General features: G+C 40.0%; 1 pseudogene; it reads right to left on the bottom strand.

Annotated features, from left to right (window-relative positions):
- Positions 1–768: 768 nt before the first annotated feature.
- On the bottom strand, positions 769–18319 carry LOC106584164 (zinc finger protein Gfi-1-like; annotated as a pseudogene).
- Positions 18320–20256: the final 1937 nt, after the last annotated feature.

Here is a 20256-nt window from a genome sequence, read left to right as displayed (position 1 = left end):
TCATGGTTTACAGGCCACATAAGGCCTGGAAGAAAGGTTGAAAAATTCCAATATCTTTCCCAGAATTCCCAGATTTTCAATAAAATCTGGTTGAAGGATTTCCTGGAATCTTCCAAAAAGGATTTCTGGAAAACCTGCATAGGAAATCTACCAGCGTTTTGTAACCCTACCTGCAAATCACTGGCTTGCAAAGTGATGTGTAATTCCTATTGGAATCCAAGCTGAGTTAGGATAGCCAACAGTTTCATTTTATTCACCATCAATCTGCATTCATAATGACTGCCAGGTTTGGGAACAGTGGGAGGAGCCATTTAAATAGGAACAACCATTTCAGGAAAGGGTGCAAAAATTCTAACTAAATTACTGGATTAGTTTAGAAAAGTTTATGTTATTTATCTTTGTGTAGCATAAGATTAATCAATCAATCACTCAATGTACATGCAAAAACTTTTTTTTGTTGAACAATTCCAAGAAATCGACCTGCAGGGCATGGTGGAAAAAAAGTGAATGTGTTATCATAACTTAAACAAATAGAGTTCATGTGACTTCTTATTTAGTTTTTAGTCAGTACCACAAACATTTTAAGAAATAATGACTTCAGTTGAGTTTGAGTTGAATTTACTAGAACTATATGAGTTAAAATTTGAGTAAAAAATGTATTGGCGCTGCCAGTGATATGTATTTGAGTAATCCGTGGCTTTTGCTGCTTGAAACAACTTGCAGTAGGCTACGAAACAAAATAAAAATAAACAAAACTCTCAAAATATGTTGGATTACAGTTTTCACATTTTATTCAACTGATAATCTGGTCAATAAATAAGGTTTAATATTATAGTAAACGACATCTGGATATACAGTCTGGTTGATACAAAATACAAATGTGCAATTTGAATTGGAAGAACGAAAATGAAAAAATGAAAACATTTCTGGTTTATAAAATAAAAGCACAACCCTTTTGTTTATTAAATCACATAGCCTTGTTGTAGTGACTGTTGTGCCAGCATCCATGGCGTCCAACTGAAAACAAAGTGACATTCTTTAGACAAGGGCTGTTTTCCCAACTGTCTGTTGGAAATTGTTCGTCTGTTGTTTTTGTTTTTGCGCTTTCTTGGTGGTTATATTGCCTATCCGGTTATTTTGTACTAATATTTTGGGTTCAGATAATGTCCCTCCCTGGTTCAAACCGGTTTTGTCAACCTATACTGCACAAAAGCCTCTACAATACTCCACCAGTATGTCATAGTCTAACATGTTTGAGGAATGGATAACTAGCTTATTTCTGGTTTCCAAAAAAAAGTGGTTTGTTGAATAGTGTTTGGTGTCCATTATTTGATTTTAGTTTGAGGCTTTTAGTCCATGCTGGGTTTCTTTGTGCCTTCTTAAATCGACTTTTCTCTGGAATCCCTTGCCGCAGAGGTCGCATCCGAACGGTTTGAAGCCCGTGTGTTTCCGGCTGTGCGTTATGAGGTTGGAGCTCTGGCTGAACGCTTTCCCACACACCTGGCATTTGTGCGGCTTCTCACCTGTATGACAAAATGTACACATTAACCGTCATGTCACCTTTAATAGCCAAACCATATAGGCAAGCAAGCTGTTTTTATTTTATTGTATCCGGTCTTCAGGAAAAATGCAGGTCAATTAGGCTTTGACCATTAGCCGCATTGGCTGGCCGTTTACGCAATGAACATATTTAGTGTTGCATCGAGGTATGTTTACTAATACACTACAATTTCTGAAGTATACTTGCCTGTGTGGATGAATGTATGTTTCTTCATGTCTGATTTCTGGTGGAACCTCTTCCCGCAATACTGGCATGGGTAAGGCCGTGTATCAGAGTGGATGAGGAGGTGCGTGGAGAGAGTCGACGACCTTTTGAAGCTTTTACCACAGATTTTGCAATCAAAACTTCTTTCCTGTGGAAGTATATAGGCAAATATTAGTCTAAATCTGACATATATCCTATATTGCTTGTTTGCGTTGAATAATCAGTGACAAACGAGACGAGAATAGTCTAGATTCTAGAATGGTCACCTGAGAGTGCACAACTTTATGTTGCTCGAGGCTGACAGCATGTCCGAAGGTTTTGCCACATATATCACAACCATAGGGCCTCGTGCCACTGTGTGATCTGCGAACGTGAACCTCCAACCCATGGGGAGTCGAAAACACCTGCAGAGTTGTTTGAAATTCGTGAGGGTGATGGTGACAGGTTGATAAAGATAGTGAGCATTATGCCGGAAAAAGTGTGTCCACAACCACAAATCTTCAAGCAAGTCATTGCAAGCATAAGATGTTTCAATCCTCTATATTTGCATATATTATCTTACCTTGCTGCATTTGATGCACTTGTAGGAACCATTCAGAATGAGCCGTGAGCAGAGGTCAGACTCAGCCTTGATTTCTGAGCTTTTCCCCTGCAGGTTCCCTTCCGAGTACAACCCAACCCCGGGGGCGGTGGCTCTATCGAACAAACAGGCAGTGGCCCTGTAATCACTGTAATTTTCAGGTACAGGGCTTCCCTCAAAGAGGGTCGGTTCGATGGCGCGGTCACCATAGTAACCCAGAGCCGGGCTCCGGTCCAGGTCCATGGGATGGTGGTGCTGGTGGTGGAGACTTTGCTGGACCAGGTGCCGAATGTCAGAACCAGAGTAACTGTTCCACGCATAGGGCCGGAATGGAACAGCAAAGGGTTGTGTCTCGTCCACCGAGGGAGACAGGGATTTATCGGAATCTACTGTTGAGTTGCAAATAAATAGAATTGATTAGCGCGCTGTTCTTAACTCAGGATGGAGACAGGCAAACAGGATGTCCCGTCATCAAAATGGTGGAATTCTAATCACAAACGTTCAGTTCAAAGTATGCTCATGTTGATTTTCGATGTGATATGTCTGATGAGGATTGTTTAACTTAGCCTATGTAATATGAGGCTTTCACAAAACATCAAATTACTTTTCAAATATATTTTTTTCGATAAAAGTATGAAGAGGATCATTGCGTCTGCTACTATCTCCCATTTTCAGGTATCTAAAGGCCTACATTTTAATGCACCACAGACTAGATCTCTACCTGGTGATGCTGAGGGCGATGGAGGCCGCCAGAAGTCTTCATAATCCGAGACTGGACCACACACACTGTCACCCACAGCTGAGCGGGGACTTGGAGAAATCAGCCGTGTCAGCCAGGTGAGAGTCCGGGGAGAACCCACCGATGGCATCGCCGCCGGTCAAGGCATCCAAGTCCTCTGGAATCTTACTATTCTCTGTTTTAATTACAACGAGCAGTAGCCTAATTAAAGTAATCTTAGTTTACCAGTATAACGACAAAAATACAACTTTGATAACGGATAGCCTAACACTTTTATTTAATTATTCTAAGAAGACAAAATATAAATAACGTTAATAATAGCCTAGAAATGTCAGCACAATTATATGTTATTAAGAATAGCGATAGAATTTACAAATTCATTCTACTGAGCTCAACGTAACTATCAAAATAAGATAAACATTCAGATTTGGATACAGGATAAGCCTACATGGGCTATATATCTCTGTGAATTAACAGCTAGACTTTCAATTATAAATCATAGTCTTATATTTATAATACATTGCAGGTTCTTTTGAATGAAACCATGCCTCACAATATAGCCTAATAATTAGTACAAAAAGACAAATAAAAGTGTATATTTATACCAATATAATTAGGCTACAGAAAAACGAATGAGGTTGTGCATTTGTAGGAAATATGTGCACCTCACACAACATCCAGACATTAACATGGAGATAACATCCACATACCTGCACATATATGAGCTAAGATAGTATCCAGTCGATTGTAGTCATCTTCTAAGGAGCGGGGCTGGTGGTAGCTGTGCGCCTTCTTACTTTTCACCAAGAAGGACCGAGGCATTTTCACTCTCCTTGTTCGACCTTTGCTAATATCCAAAATCACTGGCGATCCAACAGCAATCTGCTCCTCTGTTTCTGGGATGCGGTGCTGCTGTTTTATTCCTGAAAAGATTAGAAGACTATTGGTGGACAATGTGTGGTCGGTCAACTTTAAGAGAGTTCTAGCTGAGGATGAAGCATGCGCACACGCCCTCTCCCGTCTGCCAGGTGTCGTGGGGACCTTTTAGGGACAGGTGCCTAGGCTAGAGGAAACTCCTCCTCAGTTTGCTGCCGCTCGGGGGGCTATGATTGGTCCGCCTCCAGAACCAACTGCTCTCCAGGCAGCTCCATCTCACGGATCAGCCTGTATCTCTACTGGGGGAATTACAACCCACATCAATCAGGATAAGTGATACACTGCTTTATCAATGTGTTACTTAATCCCTCCCTATCCCTAGCTGCAGTACAGGACAGGGGAGAGAGGAAACGCGGTACGCAGCACCAGGGTGCCAGTCAGTCAGGGTTGCTATGGACCGTGCCACACGCTCGTCATCATGAGACATGTAGAATGTGCTTGATAATGATACAGGATCCATATATTACCGTCATCGATTGCACATGAATGAGAATGAGAATCAGAGAATAGTAGGCGAAGTGTAAACGTGGACGTGACCAAATAGTAATGTCACAGAACAGCCCATCACTGGTTTATTATATAGGCTATAGCATTCTGTAGAATGAAGAAATGCTGTAAAAAGACTCATGCATAATAACACTGCATCGGTGTTGAATTGTTTTGCGTCCTTCACAAGTGTATTTTCAACCATCAATTTGGTCGGTGTCTCCATACATACAGTCTATATTTGATGGCTGCAGACAACTGCACACGTCTGCCTGCGGTGCCACCGGAGTTTCGTATTTCCTGCATTATTATAATATGCTCAGTGAGTAAACAGATACGTCTGTTCCCTGTCTGCACAGTGGGACCGCGGATTACCTGTTCTACCCCAATTACGCACAGAACAATAAGGCATGCAGCGAGCGCATTCAGCTGGAGCTCACACGCCAGACAACCAGTGGGACCGAGACTATCTGTGTGTCACATTTAGAACGTTTCAACCAGCCGCTGGCCCGTGCCATTCAGAATAATTGAAATTGTTGTATTGGTGTAGTGAAAATACATAATTTCAATGTCCATACATGACAGACCTATTCATTTGATAAACATTTCACATTCGACAGGTGAAATTATTAACAAACAAAACATATGTATAGGCCAGTATTGTCTTTGAAATTACGTAGAAAATACGACAATGTAATTAAATTAGTAAGAACAAATAAAGAAAAACGACATAGCAATGTTGGTACGATTTGCTGGGCCTATAGCAGATACCATTTAGGCTACAAATACTAAATAATTGATTAGGCCTATTCGTTTATGAACTTTGAAGTGCGACAATAAAGTGGTGACAGCAATAGACTTAAAACATTTAATAGTCACTCATTTTTGTTTAAGACCAGGCTCATATGACATAGCATGTTTTCAGTTAATTCTCTGTCAGTTAATGCAGAAGTCTTCTATCAGGCGCAGGAAGGCAGGCAGGTCCTCCAGACCATGATACAGTAGAAAAAACACCAGTGACTTGCAGGAAATCAAAGCGCCATATGCCCTCTGTCGATTAGAAACATCACCGCTGCATCCGGACCTTGCATTGGGTTGGAGGAGATAAGACAGGCTACGGATAAAAACACAAGATACACTGACGCGAGTTAACCATTGCCCAAATTGTGGTGCAATTTGACTTTGTCTTTCACATAGCAGCCTAGAAAATCTATTGAACTCATCAAACCACAAACGTTATTTGAAATGCTTAGCATAATCCAAGCAAATCATTAGCCTATTTCAATGGAAAAACGTTGAATGCAATTAAATATAGACTTCTAATTTAACATAATAGCACAAACAAATCTAAGAGTTGAGGTTATTAAATCTGATAGGCCACCCAAAATCTTATGAATGCCCTTGGCAACACCAATGCAAGGCCTATCAGTTATTGTTGTTTGTTTATATGAATAAACATACATTATGAGGCCATTTATCATAATTCAGCAGCAGGCCTATACATTCAATGCTTTGTAGTTAAATCTCTTTCCACAATGGGAGCAGTGGTAGGTTTTTATCCCCTCCCGAGTGTGTCCTGTCATGCCTAGTCAGGCCCCCCAACTTGGTTAAACTCTTTCCACACAAGGAGCATCGGTAGAGCGTTTATTGTGTGTGTCCCCATTCAAACTAAATAACCAGTCGTCTAATTTATTTGTTTTACCTCTATGCACAGCTTATGAAACAGGTCATTGGTGTATTTTTCCAGATGTTTTGTAATTAGGGGTTATCAGCTGTTTTATGTGCACAAGGTTTTCTGTAATAGGCACATATTATTTTATGGAGTAGGGTACAAACAAATATAATTGCTGAAATATTTCTAATTACTAGGCTAACTTCTTTGTTTTTAAAATAGGAATGGTTTTAAAAACAAGTGTTTGCCTATTGAAATGTTCAATATAATCCCAAAATTGAAGGATTGAATCAATGACACTAGCTAGGTTTCCATCCAACTGATGACAGATTTCCATGCAAATATTCACAAATCCACATAAAAACTATATTAGCCTTTTCCCACCACACTAAATAAAATAGGGGTTCAAAAAGGGTTCTTGTAAGCTCCTCAAAGTTTTTAGAAGAACCTTAGGCAGATATGTGTTTCCATCAAATGTAGGCTACTTGTTGCGAATAAAAGGCTGTGAGTGATGTAGTGCACTTAAAAATACCTTTTGAGATTAAATTCCCAGCACATTTTTAACACGACTGATTTTTCTACTGAGCTTTCTTACCAACATTTTTGATTAGCCGCAACACAATCTCACACTGAATTTGGGAAATATGTACAAAAAGTGTTTCAGCAGATTTTGTGCATTTTTGTGTGGCTTAATTAGCATGAAAATACACCTTTTTTTGTGTGATTTCTATCATAGGAAAATACATTTTGGGGGGAAAACTTCAGAACAATCTTTTGAAAGTTGTTAGAACAATGTATGATGGGCAATGGTGTTCTACACTGCCTTTTTTGTGTGCCCCAAATGTATTTATATATAAAAACAAACATGCTAACAACCCAACATTGTCAATCAACCAGGTTGTCACCAAAATAATTATAATAATAGTAGCCTTACGTTGTTCTTGTTGTTTTTTATTAATGCCAAAACTGTTTTCTATGCTTGTTTTCACTTAATTTTTTATTTTATTTAACATGGCAAGTCAGTTAAGAACAAATTCTTATTTTCAATGACAGCCTAGGAACAGTGGGTTAACTGCCTTGTTCAGGGGCAGAACGACAGATTTTGACCTTGTCAGCTTAAAAAGGGTGTATTTACAACCTATGGGGTATAAGGTGTTAGGAATAGGGGTATAGGAGAGTCTGAAATGAATTATATACCCTAACCTTAAGCTATGTTCAACGTCAGCAGCAATGTTCAGCGAGAAATGCTCAGTCTGAAGTCATTCGGCTACGGGTTTCACAGCCCTATAAAAATGATACAAGTTATATCACCTTAAAAAGGGTTTATTTACAACCTCTGGGGTATAAGATGTTAGGATTAGTGGTATAGGAGAGTTTGAAATGAATTAAATACACTAACCCTAAGCTATGTTCAATATCAGCAGCAATGTCCAGTGAGAAATGTTCAGTCTGAAGCAATTTGACTATGTGGTTCACAGACCTATAATAATAATAATAGAAGTTATATCAGCTTAATTAAAAACCTCTACTGGATCAGTGTCCCGAAATTGGGACAGTAGCTCTTAAATATGTGACATTTGACTAGAATGGCGTTGTAAAGAAAAGCCAACTTTCCGGAACATAGACATGTCTTATATGGTTGATTGTTAATCTAACTGCAGTGTCTAATTTACAGTAGCTATTACAGCGAACAAATACCATGCTATTGCTTGAGGATAGTGCACAACAATAAAACACTTTTATCAAGGCAACTGGTTTGATTCACCTCTGACGGTATATAATGTACTTAAATTCAGTAATCTTGCTCTGATTTGTCACCCTGAGGATCCCAGAGATTAAATGTAGTGTAGTTTTGCTCTATAAAATCAATTTCTATATCCTAACATGATCCATGTTGAATAGAGTGTTTCGCATGAATTCCGACTCTTTCAACAAAACAATCTATGAAATCTAAACAGCTAAACTTTTTTCAACCAGTCAAGTTCGGTTTCTGTGCAATCCTCAGACACTGTAGAAGGCAACCAAACCTTGTTACATCATTCAACATTGGGGATACCTAGTCAGTTGTACAACTGAATGCCTTCAACTGAAATGTGTCTTCCGCATTTAACCCAACCCCTCTGAATCAGAGAGGTGCGGGGGGCTGCCATAATCGACATCCACATCTTCGGCGCCTCGGGAACAGTGGGTTATAAAAACCTCTTAGGGAAAGCCCTCTTTTTTTGAATTTTCGCCTAAAATGACATACCCAAATCTAACTGCCTGTAGCTCAGGCCCTGAAGCAAGGATATGCATATTCTTGTTACCATTTGAAAGGAAACACTTTGAAGTTTGTGTAAATGTGAATTGAATGTAGGAGAATATAACACAATAGATCTGGTAGAAGAAAATACAAAGAAAAAAACAAATGTTATTTTGTATTTTTTCTACCACCATATTTGAAATGCAACAGAAAGGTCCCAGATCTAGCATCACTCTGGTTGTAATTCCGATGGTGTCCACAAAAGGGCAGCAGTGTGTGTGCAAAGTTTCAGACTGATAACTTGAAGTATGAGCAAGCTACATGACATTTAGTGTGAAGTCACCCAGGTACATTTGGGCAAATTGTGAAGGACACATTTACATTACATTTTTCTGCAAGAATATCGTCAAATCTGTATACTTGGACTTTGATTTAGCTTTTTCAGTATTAGTAGCCATATTGTAAGTTCAACATTTGCAAAACACCCAGTTTTCATCACTTCATAACTCTCCATATTCTTGCAATTTTTGTCCAAAAGGAGATGGCTTGCTGTCACACAAGATTAGCAGCAAAATTGTGCGACAGATACGGGGTTTATGCATACTCCCATAAAGCCCAGCTCATTGGCTATCTAGCTAGCTTTGTTTGACCCCAATTGGTGCTTATTTGACAAAGTTATAGTCAATCAAGTGAAGACCGCCCGTGTCATCAGCGTGCCCTATAGGATATACTACACTCCTAATGATATAGTGAAGTCTGGTTACGTTCTAGGATCTCTGAGGAATAAATACGAATGTAATTTGGCTGGTTGAAACAACGTTTAGGGTTAGACTTTCACAGATTCCTTTCTTTGCAAATTGAACGAGTAGAAATACAAAATCGATCGTGCACGCTACATGGACCTTTTTAGGATATGAAAAATGATTTTATCTAACAAAGCGACACTTCATGTTTTCTCTGGGACCCTTGGGATGATAAATCAGAGCAAGATTTCAAAATGTAAGTAGGTGAATTTATCAAACCTATCGCGGTGAAAAAAGTGTTCTGTTGTTTGGAGCTCTCCTCAAACAATAGCATTACATTTTTTCGCAGTAATAGCTACTGTAAATTGGACAGTGCAGTTATATTAACAAGAATTTAAGCTTTCAGTCGATATAAAACACTTATATGTACCGACATTTGTTGTTTCTCTAAAATCTGCGATCGTGACACACGGCGCTGCATGATTTACAACTGCCCCGTGACGGGACACCTATCCCTAAAAAGTTTTTAACTGCTGTGCTCAGAATAACAGATTTTTAACTTGTCAGCTCTGGGATTCGATCCTGGCCCAACACTCTAACCACTAGGCTACCTGCCACCCCCTATTGGCTACACAACACATCTATTAGCCCACGAAGGACAGACATCATTACGCACCACCTATCATTTTGAAACATAGCTAGCTAGATAACCAATGAGCTGGGCTTTACACGAGTATGTGATGGCCCTTTGAAGGAGTAATGTCCATTGTCCTATGGCTGTGCGCAATGCAATTCATTCTCCATTTAAAATCTACGGTACACAGGAGAGTTAACGTTACGCAGCGCTGGCTTTCTTCTACAAAGTTTTCTCAAAACTTAAAAAGTACAACATGGCTACAAAACGTATAAACGCTAAATTGAACTTCAAGTATACACATTTGGATGAGATTATTTCAGAAATTGACCGGGTGTCACATCCTGACCCTTGTAAGAGGTCATTTGCCATAGTAGAGTGGTCAGGGTGTGACAGGTGGTTGTTTTGGGTGGTTTTGGGTTTTCTGTTTATATGTGGGGGTTTTCTAGATTTCTATTTCTATGTTTTGTTTTCTATGTTTTGGCCGGGTATGGTTTCCAATCAGAGGCAGGTGTCTTTCGTTGTCTCTGATTGGAAGCCATACTTAGGCAGCCTGTTTTCCTTTGGGTTTTGTGGGTAGTTGTTTTCTGTTTTGTTCCTTGTAACCTGACGGAACTGTTGACGGTCGTTTTTATTGTTTTGATTTGGTGTTTTCATTAAAGTAAAATATGAGCACTTTACACGCCGCGCCTTGGTCCCCTTTGTATGACCCTCGTTACACCGGGAGAGTGACACGAGGAGTTCTGCACGCAAGAAAGATTGGAAGGATAAGGTAACGTTCCTTTTTTAGATCAGTAAGTAAAATACGTTTTTTGATTCTCGTGCTAATCCAGGTGTTTAAATGGTTGCATATTCATTTAAGATATTTGTCTTTGATTTCTATATATGTATATATAATATATAGACCTGAGGCATACAATATATTAGTATAGTCTATGCATCTTATTGCCTATTGATCCACATATTTCATTACAGTGATTGTGTTCCCAATACTCTATATAATATACACACTACCGTTCAAAAGTTTGGGGCCACTTAGAAATGTCCTTGTTTTTGAAAGAAAAGCACATTTCTGTCCATTAAAATAACATCAATTTGATCAGAAATACAGTGTAGACATTGGTAATGTTGTATATTACTATTGTAGCTGGAATATCTACATAGGCGTACAGAGGCCCATTATCAGCAACCATCACTCCTGTGTTCCAATGGCACGTTGTGTTAGCTAATCCAAGTTTATATTACAGGCTCAAAATGGCTAGAAACAAAGACCTTTCTTCTGAAACTCGTCAGTGTATTCTTGTTTCCCAAGAAATGAAGGCTATTCCATGCGAGAAATTGCCAAGAAACTGAAGATCTCGTACAAAGCTGTGTACTATTCCCTTCATAGAACAGCACAAACTGGCTCTAACCAGAATAGAAAGAGGAGTGGGAGGCCCTGGTGCACAACTGAGCAAGAGGACAAGTACATTAGAGTGTCTAGTTTGAGAAACAGACGCCTCACAAGTCCACAACTGGCGGAATCATTAAATAGTACCTGCAAAACACCAGTCTCAATGTCAACAGTGAAGAAGCGACTCCGGAATGCTGGCCTTCTAGGCAGAGTTCCTCTGTCCAGTGTTTGTGTTCTTTTGCCCATCTTAATCTTTTTTTTTATTGACCGGTCTGAGACATGGCTTTTTCTTTGCAACTCTGCCTAGAAGGCCAGCATCCCGGAGTCGCTTCTTCACTGTTGACATAAATAAAATAAGTAATAGTAAACTTGAGTTCTAACTGATTTGTTTGTTGTTTTGTACCTCAATAGTGGTAGAGAGTAAGTTGACCTGTGGGAGCCAACTTAGAAGACACCACATTCAAGTACTCCATCCCCCACTCATTCAAATGTAGGAACTGGCTTCTCCAGTCTGACCCCTCTGCTGTCTCTGGCTCCACACCCACCCCCACCCGGCCCTCTAGAGGTGTGAAGGTTAGTACCTTTTATGTAGGGAGGCTAATGATTCATCATGTATGACATTCCTGGTGTGTGTAAACTTTAATTGTTTATTGCCATAGCATTTTCTTTATGTTCTCTATAGTTATGTACTTGGAAATGTATCAATTGACCAATTCAGCCTCTTGGGTACATTTTGGGCAAATTTGTGAAGAACACCTGGGAGACTTGATACAAAATATTATGTAGAGTTCTCATTCTTGAATGTATCAAACTTTACACAGACTGCTGTCTTCTTGTGGACAACATCTAACTTACACCCATCTTCCTAGGTAAATGTAAGGCCTTACTTTTGCATTTCAAAAATGATGCATAAATATAGAAAATGCATGTTTTTTGGTTTGTTTTATCTTTTACCAGATCTAATGTGTTATTCTCCTACATGAATTGCACATTTCCACAAACTTCAAAGTGTTTATTTTCAAATGGTATCAATAATATGCATATCCTTGCTTCAGGTCCTGAGCTACAGGCAGTTAGATTTGGGTATGTCATTTTAGGCGGAAATTGAGATGAAGGGTCCGATCCTTAAGACGTATTAAAAAGGGTTTATTTACAAACTATGGGGTATAAGATGTTAGGAATAGTGGCATAGGAGAGTCTGAAATCAATTAAATACCATAACCCTAAGCTATGTTCAATGTCAACCCTTTTTATATCGAATCTTCCATTCCTCTCAAAAATTTTAGAAAAAGCTGTTGCGCAGCAACTCACTGCCTTCCTGAAGACAAACAATGTACACGAAACGCTTCAGTCTGGTTTTAGACCCCATCATAGCACTGAGACTGCACTTGTGAAGGTGGTAAATGACCTTTTAATGACGCCAGACCGAGGTTCTGCGTCTGTCCTCGTGCTCCTAGTACTTAGTGCTGCTTTTGATACCATCGATCACCACATTCTTTTGGAGAGATTGGAAACCCAAATTTGTCTACATGGACAAGTTCTGGCCTGGTTTAGGTCTTATCTGTCGGAAAGATATCAGTTTGTCTCTGTGAATGGTTTGTCCTCTGACTAATCAACTGTAAATTTCGGTGTTCCTCAAGGTTCCGTTTTAGGACCACTATTGTTTTCACTATATATTTTACCTCTTGGGGATGTCATTCGAAAACATAATGTTAAATTTTACTGCTATGCGGATGACACACAGCTGTACATTTCAATGAAACATGGTGAAGCCCCAAAATTGCCCTCGCTAGAAGCCTGTGTCTCAGACATAAGGAAGTGGATGGCTGCAAACCTTCTACTCTTAAACTCGGACAAAACAGAGATGCTTGTTCTAGGTCCCAAGAAACAAAGAGATCTTCTGTTGAATCTGACAATTAATCTGGATGGTTGTACAGTCGTCTCAAATAAAACTGTGAAGGACCTCGGCGTTACTCTGGACCCTGATCTCTCTTTTGAAGAACATATCAAGACTGTTTCAAGGACAGCTTTTTTCCATCTACGTAACATTGCAAAAATCAGAAACTTTCTGTCCAAAAATGACGCAGAAAAATTAATCCACGCCTTTGTTACTTCTAGGTTGGACTACTGCAATGCTCTACTTTCCGGCTACCCGGATAAAGCACTAAATAAACTTCAGTTAGTGCTAAATACGGCTGCTAGAATCCTGACTAGAACCCAAAAAATGTATCATATTACTCCAGTGCTAGCCTCCCTACACTGGCTTCCTGTTAAGGCAAGGGCTGATTTCAAGGTTTTACTGCTAACCTACAAAGCATTACATGGGCTTGCTCCTACCTATCTTTCCGATTTGGTCCTGCCGTACATACCTACACGTACGCTACGGTCACAAGATGCGGGCCTCCTAATTGTTCCTAGAATTTCTAAGCAAACAGCTGGAGGCAGGGCTTTCTCCTATAGAGCTCCATTTTTATGGAATAGTCTGCCTACCCATGTGAGAGACGCAGACTCAGTCTCAACCTTTAAGTCTTTACTGAAGACACATCTCTTCAGTAGGTCCTATGATTAAGTGTAGTCTGGCCCAGGGGTGTGAAGGTGAACGGAAAGGCTGGAGCAACGAACCGCCCTTGCTGTCTCTGCCTGGCCGGTTTCCCCTCTTTCCACTGGGATTCTCTGCCTCTACCCCTATTACGGGGGCTGAGTCACTGGCTTACTGGTGTTCTTCCATGCCGTCCCTGGGAGGGGTGCGTCACTTGAGTGGGTTGAGTCACTGACGTGGTCTTCCTGTCTGGGTTGGTGCCCCCCCTTGGGCTGTGCCATGGCAGAGATCTTTGTGGGCTATACTCGGCCTTGTCCCGGGATGGTATGTTGGTGGTTGGAGATATCCCTCCAGTGGTGTGGAGGCTGTGCTTTGGCAAAGTGGGTGGGGTTATAGCCTACCTGTTTGGCCCTGTCCGGGGGTTTCATCGGATGGGGCCACAGTGTCTCCTGACCCCTCCTGTCTCAGCCTCCAGTATTTATGCTGCAGTAGTTTGTGTCGGGGGGCTAGGGTCAGTCTGTCACATCTGGAATATTTCTCTTGTCTTTTCCGGTGTCCTGTGTGAATTTAAATATGCTCTCTCTAATTCTCTCTTTCTCTTTCTTTCTTTCTCTCTCTCGGAGGACCTGAGCCCTAGAACCATGCCTCAGGACTACCTGGCTTGATGACTCCTTGCTGTCCCCAGTTCACCTGGCCGTGCTGCTGCTCCAGTTCCAACTGTTCTGCCTGCAGCTATGGAACCCTGACCTGTTCACCGGACGTGCTACCTGTCCCAGACCTGCTGGAACCCTGACCTATTCACCGGACGTGCTACCTGTCCCAGACCTGCTGTTTTCAACTCTCTAGAGACAGCAGGAGCGGTAGAGATACTCTCAAAGATCGGCTATGAAAAAGCCAACTGACACTTACTCTTGTGTTACTGACTTGTTGCACCCTCGACAACTACTATGATTATTATTATTTGACAATGCTGGTCATTTATGAACATTTGAACATCTAGGCCATGTGCTGTTATAATCTCCACCCGGCACAGCCAGAAGAGGACTGGCCACCCCTCATAGCCTGGTTCCTCTAGGTTTCTTCCTAGGTTTTGGCCTTTCTAGGGAGTTTTTCCTAGCCACCGTGCTTCTACACCTGCATTGCTTGCTGTTTGGGGTTATAGGCTGGGTTTCTGTACAGCACTTTGAGATATCAGCTGATGTAAAAAGGGCTATATAAATAAATGTGATTTGAACAGAAATTTCCAGTGAGAAATGTTCAGTCTGAAGCCATTTGGCTATGGGTTTCACAGCCCTATAATAAAACAAGTTATATCACCTTAAAAATAGTTTATTTATAACCTCTGGGGTATAACATGTTGGGCAAAGTGGTATAGGAGAGTTTGACATATAACCCCTAACTTGACTTCAGTCTTCACCAATGAGAACCAAGAGGTGCCTAGCTTCTTCCATCATGACTGGGAAAGGCCTCGATTCTAGGCTGTAGAAAATCCTACATCCATCTCATTAGATCAGAACAGGATGGATCAACAGTGATTCATATTACTGGTTTGCATCCTAAAAAAGGATATTTTTGCTGCATAACAGACTTACATGATTTGTCTACCCATATGATGTGGATCATTGTCAGGTTATTTGATATATAACTCCATTGTTGTAATAACACTTTAAACAGGCAGTTTGTAAATGTGTAGAATGTGTTGGGTTTGGGTCAACACTGGTAAGTTAACATATGTAAATGACGCAGTAACAGAGGATTTTCTTCTGAATAACTGGTCAGGGCATAGCACTTTCCATTCAGCTTCAGGCTACTTTGATGTAATGCTTGATCACACCTGTAGTGACTATTTCTATCCATCATGCCCATTGTTGCTTATCCATTGTTCACTAGATATATCAATGTAATTACACCCAACACAATGTTGAAAAACAGAATGCTTCCCACCACTAGATCACATAACTAGACGTGAGCTGGACGTGATCCCAGCGCTGCCACCAGTGTAACGGAAGAAAGTGAAAGCTGCAACAGGGACTCCAAGCAGGGCTCTTACGTGGCAAAGTGAGCTCTAACGGCTGTTGCTATGAAAGCCTAGTAGGCCTCTGGGCTGAGGCAGTAGGCCTACAATGCTGACATATGCCTTGTTACAATAGCCTAAGAGTATAACATGATTGACACGACCTTAATAATCATCATGAAATGGCCTTGGAAGTGCCATAAGTGTAAGTCAACATAATTCATGATCTTACATGAACCTGTTTAACTGCATTGATATGGCTTAATTGATCACAGTCCAGACTCCTTATAGTTGCAAATACCATGCAGTTACACCAGGGGAATTTAAACCAAACATACTTTTTCTTTGCAGGTCCTTGTTTCCCCACATATATTGATGAATTAATTTCCCATCATGAAAATGTATCCCCATTCCCCAATCAAATATCAACACCACAACAACAAAAAACTAGACAAATACAGTTTTTACAACATGGTTGATTAACAATATTGGGTTGTTAACACGTTTGATTTTTTATATAAATGTGGGACACAAAAAAATGCAGCGTCCAAAATGCATTACAGCAATAACTTTCAGAAGATTGTTCCAAAATGTTCCCCAAAAAATGTATTTTCCTATGAATTAAGTGGCACAAAAATGTGTGTATTTTCCTAAAAATTAAGTTACACAAAAATGTTTTATCTTCACACGAATTAAGCCACACAAAAAAGCACAAAATCTGCATAAATATTTTTGATACATAGTTGCACAAACTGAGTGTGAGATTGTGTTGCAAACCTATAAAGTGAGTAGGCCCACGCTGGTATTCGCTCGTGCGTTCTAGCCAACAGCTCAAAGATACAGTGCGGGTATAGCCTACATGACGCGATTATTTTTATTTGTCAAATGGAAGCCTAACATCTATGATCATGCCACCAGAATAAGACCCTCGACATTTATTGGAAAGGAGCGTCAAACGCCAAGTCATCACGTGACTCCAAGTTGACTTTGATTTGATGGCCTATTATATACATATTTGGCATGAAATAGTTTCCACCAACATTTCTCGCATAATACATTTTACCGACACAAAAAGATCCCACCTTGTTTAGTGTATTTAGTTTTGTCAGGCCTGTCATTCCATTTTTTATCCGACATGTACTTTACCCACATAAAAATATTGGATGCATATAGTTCAGGCTGCTTCACTTGTTGTATTGTGCCATGGATCCAGCACGCATTTTCAAGTGAAAGGAGAGGATTAACGAAGTTTGACACACTCCTTCAACAGAGGCGAAGGCCATTATGTTCATTACATGCAGCCACTAGCTGGGTTTCTATCCAATTGGCGACAGATTTGGATGCGATTTTTCTAAAATCTGCATAAAACAATATGCACATTTTCCCACCAGATATGTGTTTTATTGAAATTGATTTGTTGCGGACAAAAGGCTGTGCGCATAAAGTGCACATTACATTTCCATGTTCCGAATAAAAAGTTAAATGGGTTTCCATCACATTTTCTACTCTACTGATGGCTTTGTCACAAACAATGTTGAGTTATATAGCGAACGTGCCCACTCTGGTCTTGGCATGTGTGCTCTAGCCAACAGCTCGCAGATACAGTGCAGGTAGCTCCTTACATAATGAGATTACTATGGTTATTAAAGGCAGCCAAGCATCGATCATCATGTCACCAGAATAAGACCATCGATATTTATCGGAAATCAGCATCAAGCACATGAACGTGCACTTCTACCACCCTGTGAAGTTCATCATTTATTTAATCTGTAGCCCTCATAAACGGCATGCTTTCTGGAGTCATAGTGGGAGGACCACACAACAAATATTCGCAAGAAAATCTTTCGCCAATTGGATGTAAAACCTAGCTACGGAGTCATAAATGTACAGCCAACCTCAGGGTATTCTAATAAAGGAAATTAAATACTTTTTTCGTCAACAAAAATTAAAACAGCATGTGCTAGGCTATAAATTGGGACAGCATGTTTTCATGAAATTCATCCAAATGTGTTCTTATCAATAATGAGATTAAAAGTGTGTATGTTGTAGCCTATCTAGCTAGTTTGAATCCCTGAGCCGACAACGTAAACAATCTGTCGATGTGCCCTTGAGCAAGGCACTTAAATCTAATTGCTCCACGGTCGCCGTTGATAATGTCAGACCTTTGATAATGACCCCACTATCGTAGGGTGTCTCAGGGAGAGTTGGGATATGCAACAAAAAAAAAAAAACATTTCCAAATCACACATGCGTATTAATACACGTGTACATGTGTGAAATAGAAAAAATATAAGCACCCACCTAAAAATATTGTAATATCCCCATGTGCGTCCCTTTACGCAGTATACTATACCATTGGTTTAAACATTTAGAGGTTGACAGTCATAGAGCAGGTTCAAGACATACCAGAGTTCAAAGCGTAATGAAAGCTTCTCAGACCTGTCAGAACAACCCGGGTCCAGTGCCGCTGAAGGATCTTATGTGTTGTTGTCACAAAGTTGCTTTGCTAGACACGCAGCTCTGAAAGTTGCCCTCCTAAAAGCAGCAGAATGATTTACTTCCTGAATGTTATTTCAGACACTTCTAGATTTATGCAGATGAAAGAAAGGGGAGTCGTGTTTGAGCATCAGCTACTGACAGCGCTATATCAAACTAAGCTCTACAGTAAATCTCGTCAAAATGGCATATACAAATTAATATAGTTTAATAAGGGCCACAAAGTGCTGTATAATTATTTTATGTGTTATCCAATGGCCATTGTACGTTTTAACTGTACAATTTTACCCCCCCCCCCCCCCAAAAAAAATAACAAATCTAAAGAAAACAAGTATGCCTAATGCATTTGACTATAAGGATATACAGCTCTGGAAAGAATTAGAGACCGCTGCAAAATTATCAGTTTCTCTGGTTTTACTATTTATAGATATGTGTTAGGGTAAAATTACCATTTTTGTTTTAATCTATAAACTTCTGACAACATTTCTCCCAAATTCCCCCCCAAAATATTGTCATTTAGAGCATTTATTTGCAGAAAATGACAACTGGTCAAAATAACAAAAAAGATGCAGTGTTGTCAGACCTCAAATAATGCACTGCGGCTTGTAGGCCTCTCCAGGTCTCGCACCCACTGTGTGAAATTCGGTGGAGGATCGGTGATGATCTGGGTGTACTTCAGCAAGACTGGAATCGGGCAGATTTGTCTTTGTGAAGGACGCATGAATCAAGCCACGTACAAGGTTGTCCTGGAAGAAAACTTGCTTCCTTCTGCTCTGACAATGTTCCCCAACTCTGAGCATTGGTTTTTCCAGCAGGACAATGCTCCATGCCACACAGCCAGGTCAATCAAGGTGGGGATGGAGGACCACCAGATCAAGACCCTGTCATGGCCAGCCCAATCTCCAAAACTGAACCCCATTGAAAACCTCTGGAATTTGATCAAGAGGAAGGTGGATGGTCACAAGCCATCAAACAAAGCCGAGTTGCTTGAATTTTTGCGCCAGCAGTGGCATAGTCACCCAACATCAATGTGAAAGACTGGTGGAGAGCATTCCAAGACACATGAAAGCAGTGATTGAAAATCAGAACTATTCCACCAAATATTGATTTCTGAACTATTCCTAAGTTAAAACATTAGTATTGTGTTGTTTAAAAATGAATATGAAATTATTTTCTTTGCATTATTCGAGGTCTGACAACACTGCATCTTTTTGTTATTTTGACCAGTTTATTTTTACCAATTTATTCTGCAAATAAATGCTCTAAATGAGAATATTTTTGGGAGAAATATTGTCAGTAGTTTATAGAATAAAACAAAAATGTTAGTTTTACACAAACACATACCTATAAATAGTACAACCAGAGAAACAGATCATTTTGCAGTGTTCTCTATTTTTCCAGAGCTGTGTGTGTGTGCGTGTATATATATACACACATATATACAGTTGAAGTCGAAAGTTTACATACACGTTAGCCAATTACATTTAAACTCAGTTTTTCACAATTCCTGACATTTAATCCTAGTAAAAATCAGTTAGGATTACCACTTTATTTTAAGAATGTGAAATGTCAGAATAATAGGAGAGATAATTATTTATTTCAGCTTTTATTTCTTTCATCATATTCCCAGTGGGTCAGAAGTTTACATACATTCAATTAGTATTTGGTAGCAGTGCTTTTAAATTGTTTAACTTGGGTCAAACGTTTCAGGTAGCCTTCATCAAGCTTCCCACAATAAGTTGAGTGAATTTTGGCCCATTCCTCCCGACAGAGCTGGTGTAATGGAGTCAGGTTTGTAGGCCTCCTTGCTTGCACACGCTTTTTCAGTTCTGCCCACAAATTTTCTATAGGATTGAGGTCAGGGCTTTGTGATGGCCACTCCAATACCTTGACTTTGTTGTCCTTAAGCCATTTTGCCACAACTTTGGAAATATTCTTGGGGTCATTGTCCATTTGGAAGACCCATTTGCAACCAAGCTTCAACTTCCTGAATGATGTCTTGAGATGTTGCTTCAAT

The sequence above is a fragment of the Salmo salar genome, chromosome ssa23 (assembly GCF_905237065.1).
Source record: "Salmo salar chromosome ssa23, Ssal_v3.1, whole genome shotgun sequence".
NCBI lineage: Eukaryota > Metazoa > Chordata > Actinopteri > Salmoniformes > Salmonidae > Salmo > Salmo salar.
The sequence above is the reverse complement of the archived record's forward strand: the minus strand, read 5'-3'. Positions and strand labels throughout refer to the sequence as shown.